This window comes from Lissotriton vulgaris, chromosome 5 (genome assembly GCF_964263255.1).
Source record: "Lissotriton vulgaris chromosome 5, aLisVul1.2, whole genome shotgun sequence".
Lineage (NCBI taxonomy): Eukaryota > Metazoa > Chordata > Amphibia > Caudata > Salamandridae > Lissotriton > Lissotriton vulgaris.
Genome location: NC_141693.1, coordinates 285,368,384 through 285,382,631, shown reverse-complemented (window position 1 = coordinate 285,382,631; position 14,248 = coordinate 285,368,384). Strand labels below are relative to the sequence as shown.

Genomic DNA, 14,248 nt, shown 5'->3' with positions numbered 1-14,248 from the left:
ATGGGCTGTACAAGAGGTGCTTGGGTGCTGACAAAAGGAGCTGCAGCCCAGTTGGAGTCTGCACAAAGCAGCTTCCCCGAGTTCAGAAGGTGTCACTTACGTACATTTCAGGGGCCTCGCACATTCCCTTTTGCCCAGGGCCCCGAAATCCCTAGAACCGGCCCTGAGTTCTGGTACCCATCACAAACAATCACCCACACTCTTAAACACTGCCTGCTCTAACTCCAAACCCAGTGACCTGCAGAAATGTAGGTGACTTTCAGTCCACAGACCCATACCACTGGAAGCAGTTTTTCACTGATCGACTGGGACCAAGACGGGTGAACCCACTGACAATACCTGAAGTCCAGTGCCTCCAGCAGGGCAATTTGGCATGTCAGTCCCCAGCCTGATTATACCGCTCCCCACAAGGGGTGCTCGAGTGCAACAGGGGCAGTGATTTTAACATACGTTCTGCTGCTGCCTTTATTTTTAAAAGTCACTTCCTCTAACAAAGCAAACACTTACTTCAGCGCCTTTGCTCGCTTTGGACTTTACACCGAGGCTGTTTCCGCACCGCCATTTCTTTCTAAGCCTTTTCACATTCCGTCCTGGAAATCACGTTATTTATTCTCCTGTGAAGCTATTAGTTTAGTAATCTATTGTTTCCTAGTTAAATACTTGATGTGATTTTCTGGAAGCCTCGTTTTTAGGGAGAAAATCCAAGTGCAGGGCATCGTGACTCCACCCTGTGGCTTGGTCAGCAGTTATGAGGTTATGACTGGGTTGGGGCTGGGGCGCAGTGTTTCTGGAACACCACCATTTTAGGATAAAATCACAAATCCACCCTTTTTTCACCCCGGGAGGGTGTATGTGGTGGATGAAACAGAGAGAAGAAAGTTACACTGGAAGCAGTGGTATGCAGCCCGGGATACAGTGGATTATAATTATTGAACTTTAAAAATGTAGGGCCAATGCAGAAAGCTTTTGTTTGCAAAGGCTTTTTAGCAATCCATCCTCAAAACTCTTTGTCGTAGAATCCGTGAAATGCTACAAGGGGCAAATCGGTGCAGCGAAATAACTGTGCTTTTAACCCAGTCGATAACAATCACCAACAGTTGGTGTGCCCCCTGAATACCGAAACCACGATACCAAAAATAAAATGTCCACAGGTACTTAAGACTAGATTTTCTCTACATAACTCCACATATACATACCTAGGCAGTACATGTATGCTTAATTTGAGGTGGTAGTTTCTGATGCTCAGCACAGCAGTTAATCATCAACACTGGTGCTTTTTATGATCACCAGTTAAGGACACATTCATTTACATGGAGATTAAGTGATGTGCCCAGAATCACAGGATGTTGAGCCGATGCAGAGACTCGAACGTGTTTCCTCAGCTCCAAAGTTGGCAGTTCTGGCCATTATGCCACATCCTCACCCCACTTTCATGGTTAGTAGTTGGTCCTGTTTTAGGTGGCGCTGACAGGAGAAATGAGCTGGTGCAACCTGCCTCCTATTTTTTTTTTTTTTTTTACAAATTAACCAATGTATAATCAAGTTACATAAATGCGGAGCTAGGAATAGTAAATGTAAATTGTTACTTTTATAGCGCATTACTCACCCGCAAGAGTCTCAAGGCGCTTGTACGAATACCTCTGTGGAACTCATCCTGGCTTTCCCTGTGAGGCTTCCACTCCTGGGCATCCCCAAGGTGGAGGCCAGGCATCCTTAGCGTTGTGGGGGCCGTTGTGGAGATTAAGCAAGCTATTGCCCAGAGTTGCAGAGTGGGACTCTATGATCGGAATAGGCACCGGGTCGAGAATTATCAGGTCCGTGGAATTTTGAGCCCAAGACCCGCCGAGGCGGAGAATTGAACCCTGGTCCCGGGCTAGACCTCTGCATCAGGGTCTGCCGCTCTAACCATTGAGCCACACTTCTGAATCTATACTTCCCCAAAAGTACTTACCTTTCAATTTGTTGTTCCTCAATATTCTGTCTTTGTTATTGTTGTACCTCAACATTATTGATGATGCTATTCAGTAATAAAATCCAACAATAGGCATTCAATAATGTTGGTTTGTTTCGTGATGTCATCTTGGGCTTTGAGATGTATTGTCACTTAATTCCCTGGATGACCCCTTTAATGTCTTGATTACGAGTTCATTATATGCCTCATTATTTCTCACATGAATTGCATGTAACAAGAGGTAAAGGGGTTCACTACCCGGGGTAATTACAGGCTGAGAAGATGTTTTCACCCCTGGAGTTTTGCACTGTATAATGTCAGCTGGTCAAAGCTTCTGGAATTTAACAGATGAAAAAGATCTGGTAAACACTAGGAAATGTAGATTTGATTTTGTTGTGTCCTATTATTCCACATTATAGGTGCTACGTTACAACGCAGGCTATTACAACGCCTGCCTTTACAACGCGGTTTTTACATCGCATACCTTTACAACGCATAGCGCTTAGAGGTGCTGGATAGTGAAAAGTTTAATTTTCTATTCCAACTCCAGTCCCCGTGGACACTAGGGAAGGTGTTGGATAGAAAATTAAACGTATTCCCTATCCTAGAGCGCCCCCCAGCGCAATGCGTTGTAATGGTTTGCGTTGTAAAAGTTTTGTTGTAATGGTTGTTCACCCTAGTTATCACACCACGCCCTTGGGCATTTGCTATCAGGCCTGTAGTTTTATTGATATACCGTGATTAAAGATACCTTGTCGTAAGCAAGACCACTCGGTACCATGCAAGATTCTCTTTATGCTGCCATTGCTGTTGATAGCTGTGTTTGCAGGGCATTGCCATTTTCCTCAATGTTTTCATTCTTGTAAGCGAGTCCCAATTTTAGGATTGGCTTTTACTATCCCTCATAAGTAGTCTCTTCGTTCACTATCTCTTTCGATAAGTGACATCTCTATTCTACTCAATTTATGTGTCTCCAATAGGAGTGAGTGTAGCTTGTGTAATTTTGTAGCATAATACTGCAAAATTACAGCACAATTATGCAAGATTATGCTGATTTAATGCTATTTTCTATGCACACCTAATGAAAAAAAAATGTATGTTAAACTAATCAGTGAGAAATGCACTATTTTACGCTCTGAAACCTCTATTGGTGAATGTGATCACTGCATATCAGTGCTTAATTTGAGCAGGTGGTTTCCAGTACTGAGCACCCGCACTTAATTGTCAACATCTGCACGTATGCAGCCTGCCACATGGTGGTGATATTTCTGTAATTTGGAGATGAGCACAACAACAGTTGTTTATTAGTTCATTGTACATTAAAAACTACTATTACATGCCAACCAAGCCATTCTTATAGCTTTGGGGGCCTGGAATATTCTGAATTGTTAAACCTGTAGGAGAGTGATGGTTCATAGTTGGGTTGTTGGGGCCATTGCAGTTTGCAATCTGCGGTGGCCTCCTGACGAGGGCCCCCTTGGCACTTATTGTTCTTACAAATTAAGCACTGCTGCAGATGTCTGTGTAACTTGAGAGCCACAGACCTGAATCCTGGTTGATGATGTGCAGAATAGTGACATGTATTTTTTGTGCTATAATTTCCCAACCAATGACAGAAAGCTCAGTGAATATGTAAGTAATTCATTTTTGTTGAACTTCAGATAGGCTGCTACATAATGTTAAAAAAATTTTGATTTAAGATAAAGATATATAGATTTTAGCAATGTGCAGACTGTACCCAATGCAAAAATGTTTTAGCAATGTCCATTAAAAGCACTCACTCCAGAACTCAGCTGGTAACACCCTTGCAAAACCTCTCAAATATAATAATTCTTTGTCATCAAGAAGCATCATGTGACACCATCAATTAAAGCCACCACGGCTTTCAAACAGTCTTTACATTTGCAGATTAACCAATTGCACACATTTACATTTCTTTCAGACAGAAGGCACCATGGCGTGTTTCTTGTTTACATGTCTGTCTCTTACTCTGCTTCACAGCACAGTTGACTCCTCCCTTTCATTTAAGCTGCAGCATCTCAACTGTCAGCATTAACCATTCTGTGACATTTATCTTCTAATAAAAAGCATGGGAACTGTTGTCTTTAAAATAAAATAAAACATGGGCACGTTGTGCCCCACATATCCTGCCCACTTTGACCTCTGGTTAAAATAAAAAAAACATGCACCTCAGTGCATACATAGTGAATATTTTAAAGCTATATATGCACCACCTGGCAGTTTACCATCGAGATGTTCATAGGGTTGCACGGCTACACCCATAACATTACATATTGTCTGGTGCACAGTTTATCCTGTGATTCAATCACAGTTGACACAAAATTGGCAGTGCATTTTGCTGTATTGTGACGGCAGGGTAAGTACTAAATTGGATTGGTGCCCTAACCCATCCTCACATCCACCACCTGATATGCCCAGTTTTGGGCAATATACAGGATTCCTACTATTGTGGACTTCAGGCTCTAGTGTTCCCATCCTGACGGTAAACATCCTTTACGACGGGGTGTTTACACTGCGCGTCCTTTACTACGCGGCCATTACAACGCATGTCGTTACTACGACTTGCGCTGGAGGGCGCTATTGGTAAAGGAATAGTTTGATTTTCTATTCCAACACCTTCCCTACTGTTACGTGGGCTGGAGATGGAATAGAAAATTAAACTAATCCCCAATCCAGCGCCCTCCAACGCAAGTCGTCGTAACGACTTGCGTTGTAATGGCTGCGTCGTAAAGTACCGCGATCATTTTGATCGCGTTGTACTGACGTACATCTCATCCTGACACCTTTCCTGAGCATCCTTAATTTTTACAAGTGCCTAGAGCTTCTTCAGCAGTCAGTGTGCTCTATGCAAGCAAATTAACTCGCTCATTCACTCACTTACCTTTTACCTTCATTCCCAAACACAAGTGATAATTTGGCTGTAGGTTGAAGGGGACCCTCAAGTTTCTCTTCACCTTTCATCAGTATCTCTTTCATTCTGGGACTTGATATGATGTTCTACTTGGCTTAAAAGTCCTAAACGCAAAAGCGAAAAGCCTGAAATGGGTGAGCTAGTCATGCATGGGCTTCGGAACCTTGAGTCCACCAAACCTATATTTACAAGTGTTCTCTAACAGGCATTTTGAAACATTTAGGCTAGGTCGGCCACACATACCCTATGTGTCTGGACGTTTTCGGCTCGGATCACTTTATGTTCTCATGAGAAGCTTCAGTCAGTATCCAGTCTTGGCCTTGTTCCTCATCGCAGTAGGTGAAGGGAGTCAGAGTTACTACCCATGCAATCTTTTATGGCTTCTGAAATCACATGTAAGAGCTGCTATGGCTCTGCAGTCTCACTGCATCACAGAATTGTAGCAAAACCATAGGAAGCAGAAGCTAGCGTTAGAGACAAGAATGGCTGACTTGGGAAACCATTGTGAAGGAAGTAGCATGCCAAGTAGAAGCCGAATGCTCTGCAGTAGATGACCAGGACGAAGTTGCATGACATGGAAGTACCTACTCTTATTTTCTATAGACTACCAGATCTGACCAGGCATGGCCAGCACAGGTAACAACGGTGGGGCAGTTGGGCGGGCGGAGGTGGGGCTGGGTGTGGGGGGAAGACGCCATAGAAGGGGATAGGGAAAGTAAAATAAAAAAAATATTAAAACCACTTAACTTGCGCTCGCTTCATCGTGGCAAGCGCAAGGTAAGTGTTTTTATTTTATTTTACTTTCCCTAACCTGTCATCTGTCTACTCCCCCCCCTCCCCGCCGCTGTTTCCTGTGCCGGCCGCGCCTGGATCTGACTGGTCTCACACTCTTGGGGTGGAGTCAAGATTGTTCTACATATTGTAATTGTAATTGCATTTATATAGCGCTTACTACCCCAGACAAGGCGTTGAAGTACTTTTATTGTGAGTTGCGCTCTACTCCCGATCCGAAAACGGATTAGTGGTGGATTAGTATAGGAAAATATGGAATTATTTTGAGCGGTGGACATGTGAGTCTGTTATTTGTATTGATAAGGATAGTGGAGGGATAGAAGAGGGAAGGGTTTACATATATATAGCACTTGCCACCCCTGATTAGGTGTTGAAGCCCTTCTCAGCGAGCAGCTGCTCCGTCCCTGTCTGTAATGGGACAGGTGAGGTAAAAATAGATTGAATGAAATGGCCCCTAAAGCTAAGAGTAATTCAAGCACTGCCGCGGCCGCTGCAGGTAAGTTTGGTGGGGCCAGGTGAGGGGGGATTTTGAGAGAGGGCCACAGGGGAAATTTGATTAATTTTCCATTGTGGTCGTCTCTCGAAATCCCCCCTCACCTGGCCCCCCACCGCTATTACCGGCAGCTGCCGCGGCTGTTTAAGCATTCCACCCAGCTCCTTTTAGGGTGTACTTGTGTGATGGAGACTGGCATATAAGGATATGGGAAAGCAGTGTAGTTCAGGGTCTATCACCAATTAGTACGTGCGATCAGAGTTTCAGAGTCTAGGCCTGGTGTGAGGTTTGTCACCAGATCAGATATATTACCTGTAATAGGGAGTGACTTTTCTTCTCTGCCTGCTAGTAATCATGTAGACCAGTTGAAGCCCATTTCAATCCAAACCAACGTGCAGCATGCTCACTGAATATTACTCTAGGCTGTTCGGCCTCCGAATGATTAATTATGTGTACACATTAACGGACTTAACGGGGTGAGGGCAGAACAACCAGCAGCCCGGCCCGTACGGTGATGCGGAGTTTCGCCTCTAGTTTTTGACGCATGGCCCATCAAAAGCCTCCTACTGACCCTGGCTGCAGCTCACCGCGGCCCTAGTTTTGTGGTAAATGTCCGTTTGCTATTCTTGCGGCATATAACATAACAGATGCATTTGTAAAATGCTCGTTCACCCCAGCAAATCTTGGCACAGAAATAACAGATGTATATTGTTCCACAACTCAATGGTACTCATTTTGTCGACCTCAAATGGATGAAAGGCTGAGCGGACCCGCCGGGATTTGAACCTGTGACCATGAGGTCGAACACAGGCCCTTGCAGTGGATGCATTAGTCCACTGAGCCACCAGACCCAGACATGAGGCTTTTGCCGTGAATGAAAATGAAGCAGTGTTTGCTTCTCCGTCACACTGCAGCTGAAGACCTATATGGACGCCAGAGGGGCGCCAGGGGTATGAGGGACCCAGAAGACTCCAGTGATGGCTGTTCTTTGCTACTTAGCTAAGGCGCAATGCGGCTCTGTGTCTTTGTCTGCATTAGTGGCACATGGTACCCTTGCTGTAGCACTAGACGCACTAGTATCCAGGTTCTGTACTTGATCATTTAACCCTTGCTGTGCCAATGGACAGAATATTGTTGCGTTCCTTGCGTAGGCGCCTTAAGGCTTTGCGCAGGTGACAGCGCCATGACGTCTCACGGCTCTCCCGCCTCTCCCTCCCCAGACCGGTGATAACGTTCCCTCCCAGACAGACCGCGAGCCGTGAGTGACAGGTCGCGAGCGGCCCTGTCACTCCAACCCTGGCCCTTGCCTGCACCTTGGGCTGGTGTGTCAGCGCGAGCTCTCGTCTTACCGGTCCGAAATAACCCCTTCAGGTGAGGCGCGTTCTCCGCTGTAACGGGATATGACAAGCCCTGCTCACCTCTTCAGAAAAAGCCCAATTTGTCAAGGTTTTGTTTTCGGCTGCCCTCGGGTACCCAGCGTGTATTCTCAGGCCTGCCAGGGCGGCACTCTCACGAGGAAGATGCCGGCAGGCGGAAATAGGGCTAGTTACCACCGCGAGCTTGGGAGATTCTACGGTTCCTCCACAACGCAACACCTTTTCTTCGCCACTTTTTAGATCTGGTTTAGGGACAGTTTTGGATGTCTCTTCTACCCTAATGCTTTTTCTGCTGTTTTTTTAATCATAGTTTATAAATAAGAGGGTTTTAGCTCTGGGTGGTTTGCACTTTGAGTGGTGGCATTTTTCCTGATAAAATATGCATAACCGTCCGAAAAGGACTGCACTTCAGTGGCAAGGCTTATGTGTCTGGGCTGCTGCGACTTTTTGGTTGTTGTTGCATGTGTTTGTAAAGAAAAAAATACTCCTACAAAGCCAGAACAATTGGCTTTTCCCAGGATGGCTCAGTGAGTTGAACGTTTCTTGTTGAAACAGACAATGATCTTCTGATTAGGAGTTAAAATTCCAGCAAAACAGACTCAGCCTTCCATCGTTCTAGTTGGTAGATTGACTACCATAAATTGATTAGTATAAACATCTGTTATTCACAGTGCTTAAAGTGGTAGGAAGCACTATATAAAATTTAGATTATACTAAATATCACTATATCATAACTCAATAACTCTGCAAATGATTATACTGAACAAAAGCATGAATTTGCATCATTTCCAATTTTTATTTTATCTCTCATGGAAAGCAAGTGGTGGGAATTGAGTATTTTAGACAGCACACACACACACACACACAAATGGGAATTGATTATTTTAGACAACACACACACACACACACACACACACACACACACACACACACACACGCTGTACCGATGTCTCTAAAGAGCAGTACTGTTGTTCTGTGTCTTATAAGAATTCAAAGCAAGGTTCTTACACTTGTAGGATGCTCCCTAGCAAGGCAGCAAACTCTTGTGCCGAGGCTGCAAATGACTGCAGGGGTCCCTCTATCACCCATGTGTCTGTAAAATGAATAAAAAATGTGTGCATTATACTTTTTTCACCAATATTTTCCAGCCAGCGCACACACACTTTGGCAATTAAATCTCAGAACTAGTAGCTCTTCTCTTTCAGTGACTCTCTGAACCAGCGTCCTAAGGTTAGGGTTTTGAAAATTGTACATGGACAAATAGGATGAAAAAACTCAGCAAACAAGAATGCTTCAAATGTAGCAGAGAGAAACCTGAATCACATTTGAGGATGACCTCATATTCTGCATGTAGGACAGTCGAAGCTTTGAAAACCTATAAGGCCTTATAACGCCGAAGACAGCCAGATCAGCAAAGGGATATGTTATCCTTATGCCTTTTGGTAACACAAGGGTGGGTAACCGTCCTCGCGTGATAAGCTGTTGCCAAACGTGCAGCATGTCTGAAGGTCTTGCGTCAACAAACTGAAGCAGTCCCCTTCGATGGACAAAGACCTATATCAAAGTTTAAAAACATGTCTTGTAGGAAAAGAGGAAACGGGGCAGATCCAGCGCGTGGAGCCATATAGTAGTTTTTCATAGTCTAAGTTGCCCCAATCGTAAATAAACAGTTTTGCTTTAAAATGTATAAGTAAATGTTACAGCACAGTACTGGGCCCTGAGAAAACAGTTGGCTTAGGTAGTACTGACCACAGCATCTTTCTTCTGAAAAGCCTGTAAACTTGCATGCTCTATTTCACTTTAAAACACACTATCCTCCTTAAAATGAGTGGTTGCAGTCTCCTCAGGGATGTGATGTGTGCACACAGACAAATCTTGTTGCAGTTGTTTCCTTTTTATGAGAACAGGTGAGGGGTGGATTTGATATTTTTCATGGCCCAGGCTTGATGTACGGTCTTCTTTGTGGAAATTGATGTGTTGAATACATTCTATATGGGATCTCTTACAATGAGGGCTTGAGAGATACCTACGTGGTGCAACTTCTGGTGCTTACGTTTTGTTCTCTGCATGGTTGTATATTGAGCAGGGGAGAGCAACAGTATTGTTTATTGGGAGCAATCTAAAATACCCTTCAATCGAAGCTGGAGTAGATATTTCAGTGGTGTGACAACTTGTGCTTGAGTTGTCTTCTCTGCAGAGTTGTACATTGATCAGGTAAAGTAATTTTTACTGTATATTGAATTAATAATTAGCTGTTGTGGTCATCTCTAAATTAGCCAGACAGTGCCACCTTGTGGTAGACTAAAACAAGCAGCAGTGTTGACAATTAAGTGTCGGTGCTTAGCATGGGAAACCACCAGATGAACTTAAGCACTTACTGAGACTATGTGCATTTTACCACTGTTAACCAGTGCTGAAGTACTTGTGTTCTCTCCCTAAAACATGGTAAAATTGGCCTGTACTTAATTGACACATTTATTTACTTTAAAGTACCTAGTAAATGGTACTATATGTACCCAGGACCTGTAAAATGCATGCAGAGGGTCTGCCGCACTTATTTTACCACCCACTAAAGTAGCACTTCAAAAGTGTCCTTGGTCTGCCACTGTAGCATTTAGTGCAGTTTTAAACTGCCTTTTCAAATGGACAAAATAAACATTTACCAGGTCTTATTCTTCCTTTTTAACTCATATGTCAACCCAAAGGTAGGCCCTAACAGCTCCTAGGGCAGGGTGCCTGGTATTTAAAAAGTAGGACATGTGTACTTAAGTTTTACAGTTCTGGCAGTGAAACTCCTAAAGTCATTTTCACTTTGGTGAGGTCTATCTCTCGCATTGACGAACACTGGGTTACCTTATTACATTTTATAAATGCTAACTTTGGATTGGGAGCATAGAGGTATACTGTTTGGACTTATATGAATTGTAATTTAAAATTTTCTTTAATGCTAAAGTCGGATTTTAAATCACAGTTCTGAAAATTCCACTTTTAGAAGGTTGACATTTTTCCGCCTAAACCAGGTGTGCCTTTTTGTCAGTGTCCATGGTAACATGACTGTGAATGGCTCTGCTGTTCAGGTTTGTATATTTCTCCCAGACAATGACACAAAGGGGACTAGTTACAGGCAGGGTGAGCCCTCCTGCCAGGATGGCTGGGGATGGAGCTGTACCCTGCCCTATTTATGCTTCAAAGGGGCTTGCCTCCAGTACATACAAATACACCTGACGCCAGCCTTTTGTCACCCCCAGATAGTTTGGAGCCTTGGCAGGGAAAGGGAAGAATTATCCAGAACCAGATGTGGTGGTAGTAAAGGATGTCCCTTGACACCCAAAGGCTGGCACCAGGTATACATATTAGACCTCCATAACCACTCTTCAGTATACTCCTGGACCTGTGGAAGATACATTAGAAGGACGACCCTGCTGCCAAAAGGATTGCCCAGAATACCTGCTGAGGAAAAGACTGCCCTGCTGGCAACAGTCTGAAGTAGGAGTACTGGGCCTGCTCCTTGAACCCAGGACTGCCAGAGTGACTCCAAGGGCTAATTACCTGGCCACATATGTAATCTACTGGGACACAATGAGCTCCTCAGTACTTGAACTGCTAAAATTAGTCCAAACCCCGAGTGGTGCCCCCAGGTCTTTGAACCGTGTTGTTGTGATGTAGTGGCATCTTTCTTCCAGATTCCAAAATCTGAGACGTGGAACATTTTCATAAAAACGATTTGAAACTGGGAGGAGACTGGGACCTACCTCAAGCTGATCCGCCGAAGGTGCAGCTCCAGTGGGGTTGACTTTGCTGTAGCTCCTCCTACGTTCTTATCTGCAGCAGCTAATCCTCTTCAGCAGTAACTCCTGGCAGTGGTACCCAGCCTCATGAAGTCCTCTTCGGCTACAGCTTAGAACCTCATCTATATGGGGGAATCCAAGTTCCAGAAAAACTTCTAAACCTCAAAGGTAGAAATCTTCACTGGGCTCGGCGTTGACCAGCACCCCATGGATGACAAAGACCACCTCGGCCTGAAAATACTGCTTTTCCCACCCAGAGATTTTACTGCCATTATTGATGGTTTCACCAAGACTTCGTCCAGAGGCTCCCTGTGTTTGACGACTTCTCAGCGGCAACCTGTTTCCTTGCCCCACTGAGACTCTGCCCTCTCCAGAACATTTTCTTGAAATTTCGTCTGTTTGAAGGTAAGCCGAGATAGGCCCTAATCCTTCTCTTAAATCCGATCCACACTCAATTGTGTTGAGCCTTAAATTTTGACTTTGCCTCGGTCTCGCGTGACCAGATACCCACAGTTGACACTTTGATCTTTTAGGCACTAGATTCCACAAAAAACGTAAAAAATTCATAAGTCTAGTCCCACTCATTGGATTTTTTTTCCATTTTTTTTTAAATGTATTCTATATTGGTTTGGGACTTTTGTTTTGTGAAGTTGTCATTTTATTGCTGCTTGCGTGCTGCATAAATACTTTACACATTGCCTCTAAGTTAAGTATGACTGATTTGGGCCAAGCTGCCATTGGGTTAAGCAAGGGTTAATTTAGAGGCTTTTGTGGTTCGCCCTGACAAGGATTGTGTTTATTATTTGGGTGGGACTTCCATCCTTCTCAACTAATCACTTAATTTCTTACAACCGACTTGAGATAATTTGTCATAAACACCAATAATGTTGATGTGTTTGTATTTATTATTATGTAAAACACAAAACGTGTCACATTGTGGTCACCTCACAGGGCTTACGAATTATTGAAAGCTGGGCCCTTCCATAGGCCTCCAGTTGAATCAGGTGAAAAGCACAGGCAGTGAGCTACAAGGTCTCTCACACTGGATCTTTGTATGATGGTTACGGTGGGACCTATGAGCAACTAAATTGGAGCAATGTCTTGGTGTGAGCTGAAAGCTTGCATGACATGTCTCTAACCCAGGATCCTTGTGGAAGGTGCTAAATTGAGTTAGTTCTCTGGGTACTGATTAAAAAATTCCAAAGTTGTGTGTTCGAAGCATGGATGATCCTACCTCATTCATACCTAATTCAAGGTTCGAGGATAAGCTTTGATTACATTGGTGGGTTGTCAAGGTGTGCCAGCTTCAGAAGGTTTCCTGCACAGTCTCTCCAAAACTTTGAAACTGCTCATACTGAATTTAAATCATTGCTTCACTCATGGCCGAACTGAGAACCGAAACAGGCCCTGGCAATGGGGTGCGGCCGAGCTGTTTGCCAGGGCCTGTTTCAGCCGATTTAAGGGCCGATTAGGATTGCGGTGAATCCGCATCCTCCGGGCCGGCGGAAGCCTCCTCCGGGCCGGCGGAAGCCACCGCCGGCCCGGAGGAAGCCACCGCCGGCCCGGAGGATGCAGATTCACCGCTGCGGTGATTGCAAAGACCCCCCGCCAGATTAGGATGGCAGGGGGGTCATCTGCGGACTTGAAGACTGTCCGCCGCTTTTCCGCCACTGTCCCGCGGCGGAAAAGCTCTAATATGGTGGCAGTGTCTATCAGACACCGCCAGCCATATTAGGATTCATGCGGGAACATGCTTTTCCACAGCGGGTTTTCCGCTGTGGAAAGGAATGTGGTCTTTGGTGTTTGGGGGCCCGTTGCGGGCCCCAATGGTGTCAGGGGTGGGGGGTGCACATGGGGGGTACCTATGGTACCCCCCAGCATTTACATGCACAAAGCGGCAGGCACCGCACAGTGCCTGTCGCTTTGTGCATGTAAATGTTAAACATGCATTTTTAACCTTGCGGCGGGTGCTGCTTCAAGCAGCACCCGCCGCAAGGTTAAAGGAACAGGATGTGACTGCCAGGGTGGCGGTCACATCCTAATTTGCATGGAGGGACCGCCGCTGCCCATGCGGACGGCCCTCTTCCTCGGGGGTGGCGGACGGACGCAGGTCCATCCGCCATCCTAATGATCCCCAATGTTACAAAACCAGCCCTGGTAACAAAAACGGCCCCTTAGGGGCCCAAAACTGGCTCCCACCTTGGCGGCCCACTGGGGAAACGCCTGGTGCCTGCTACAGCCAGTCCGGCCCTGGCTTCACAGGAAGCCAGAGGAGCTCTTTGATGCAGGGTTTATATGGCACAATGCCATTACTACATAGTTAAAAGAAAGTGTATGATGTGATAGGATTAGCACTTTATAAAATGCACTTTATTACATATTGAAATATTAAATATTGATTACTTGTTTCTATATTTATAATGATATAGGCCATATATGTGTTACATTAAAAATACAGTTTCCTAAGCACAAACATTTTACTTTCTATTTGTCTTTAGAGAGCTCAAGTTGTTGTCTCCTCTTAGGGAAAGTCCTTTTCCCACATCCCTAATGATCCTGAATACGCTTCCTGCTAATGGTTGGTCAGATCTGATCAAATGTATTTGTTGTTAGTTTTCACTATAAAGGTAATGCTCGGAAGTGGCTGTACTGTAAAGGAATCTGTTTACCACCATACAAAACTCCAAAAATATTGTAGCAAATAAATATTGCATCGTTCAGAGTGCCAAACTGTTCATGGAGCATCCCCTAGGTTAGAAGGCCGATTCACAAAGGCATTTATGAGTTTGTGAAGTAGTACCCCTAAAATGGGAATAAAAGGGGAATATGTAGGGGCCATCCATAAACAATGAGTGCAAATAGAAAGTACTGTGCCCTCTTTCTTCCTTGTTCTGATGCGTGGGGGACCTCGCGGTG

The 14,248-nt window shown here is 44.7% G+C and overlaps 1 protein-coding gene across 2 annotated transcripts in view; it reads left to right on the top strand.

Moving 5' to 3' along the window:
- DVL1 (dishevelled segment polarity protein 1) overlaps positions 1–14,248 on the top strand; it is a 668,196-nt gene that overhangs the window by 244,204 nt on the left and 409,744 nt on the right. The window lies entirely within an intron of this gene.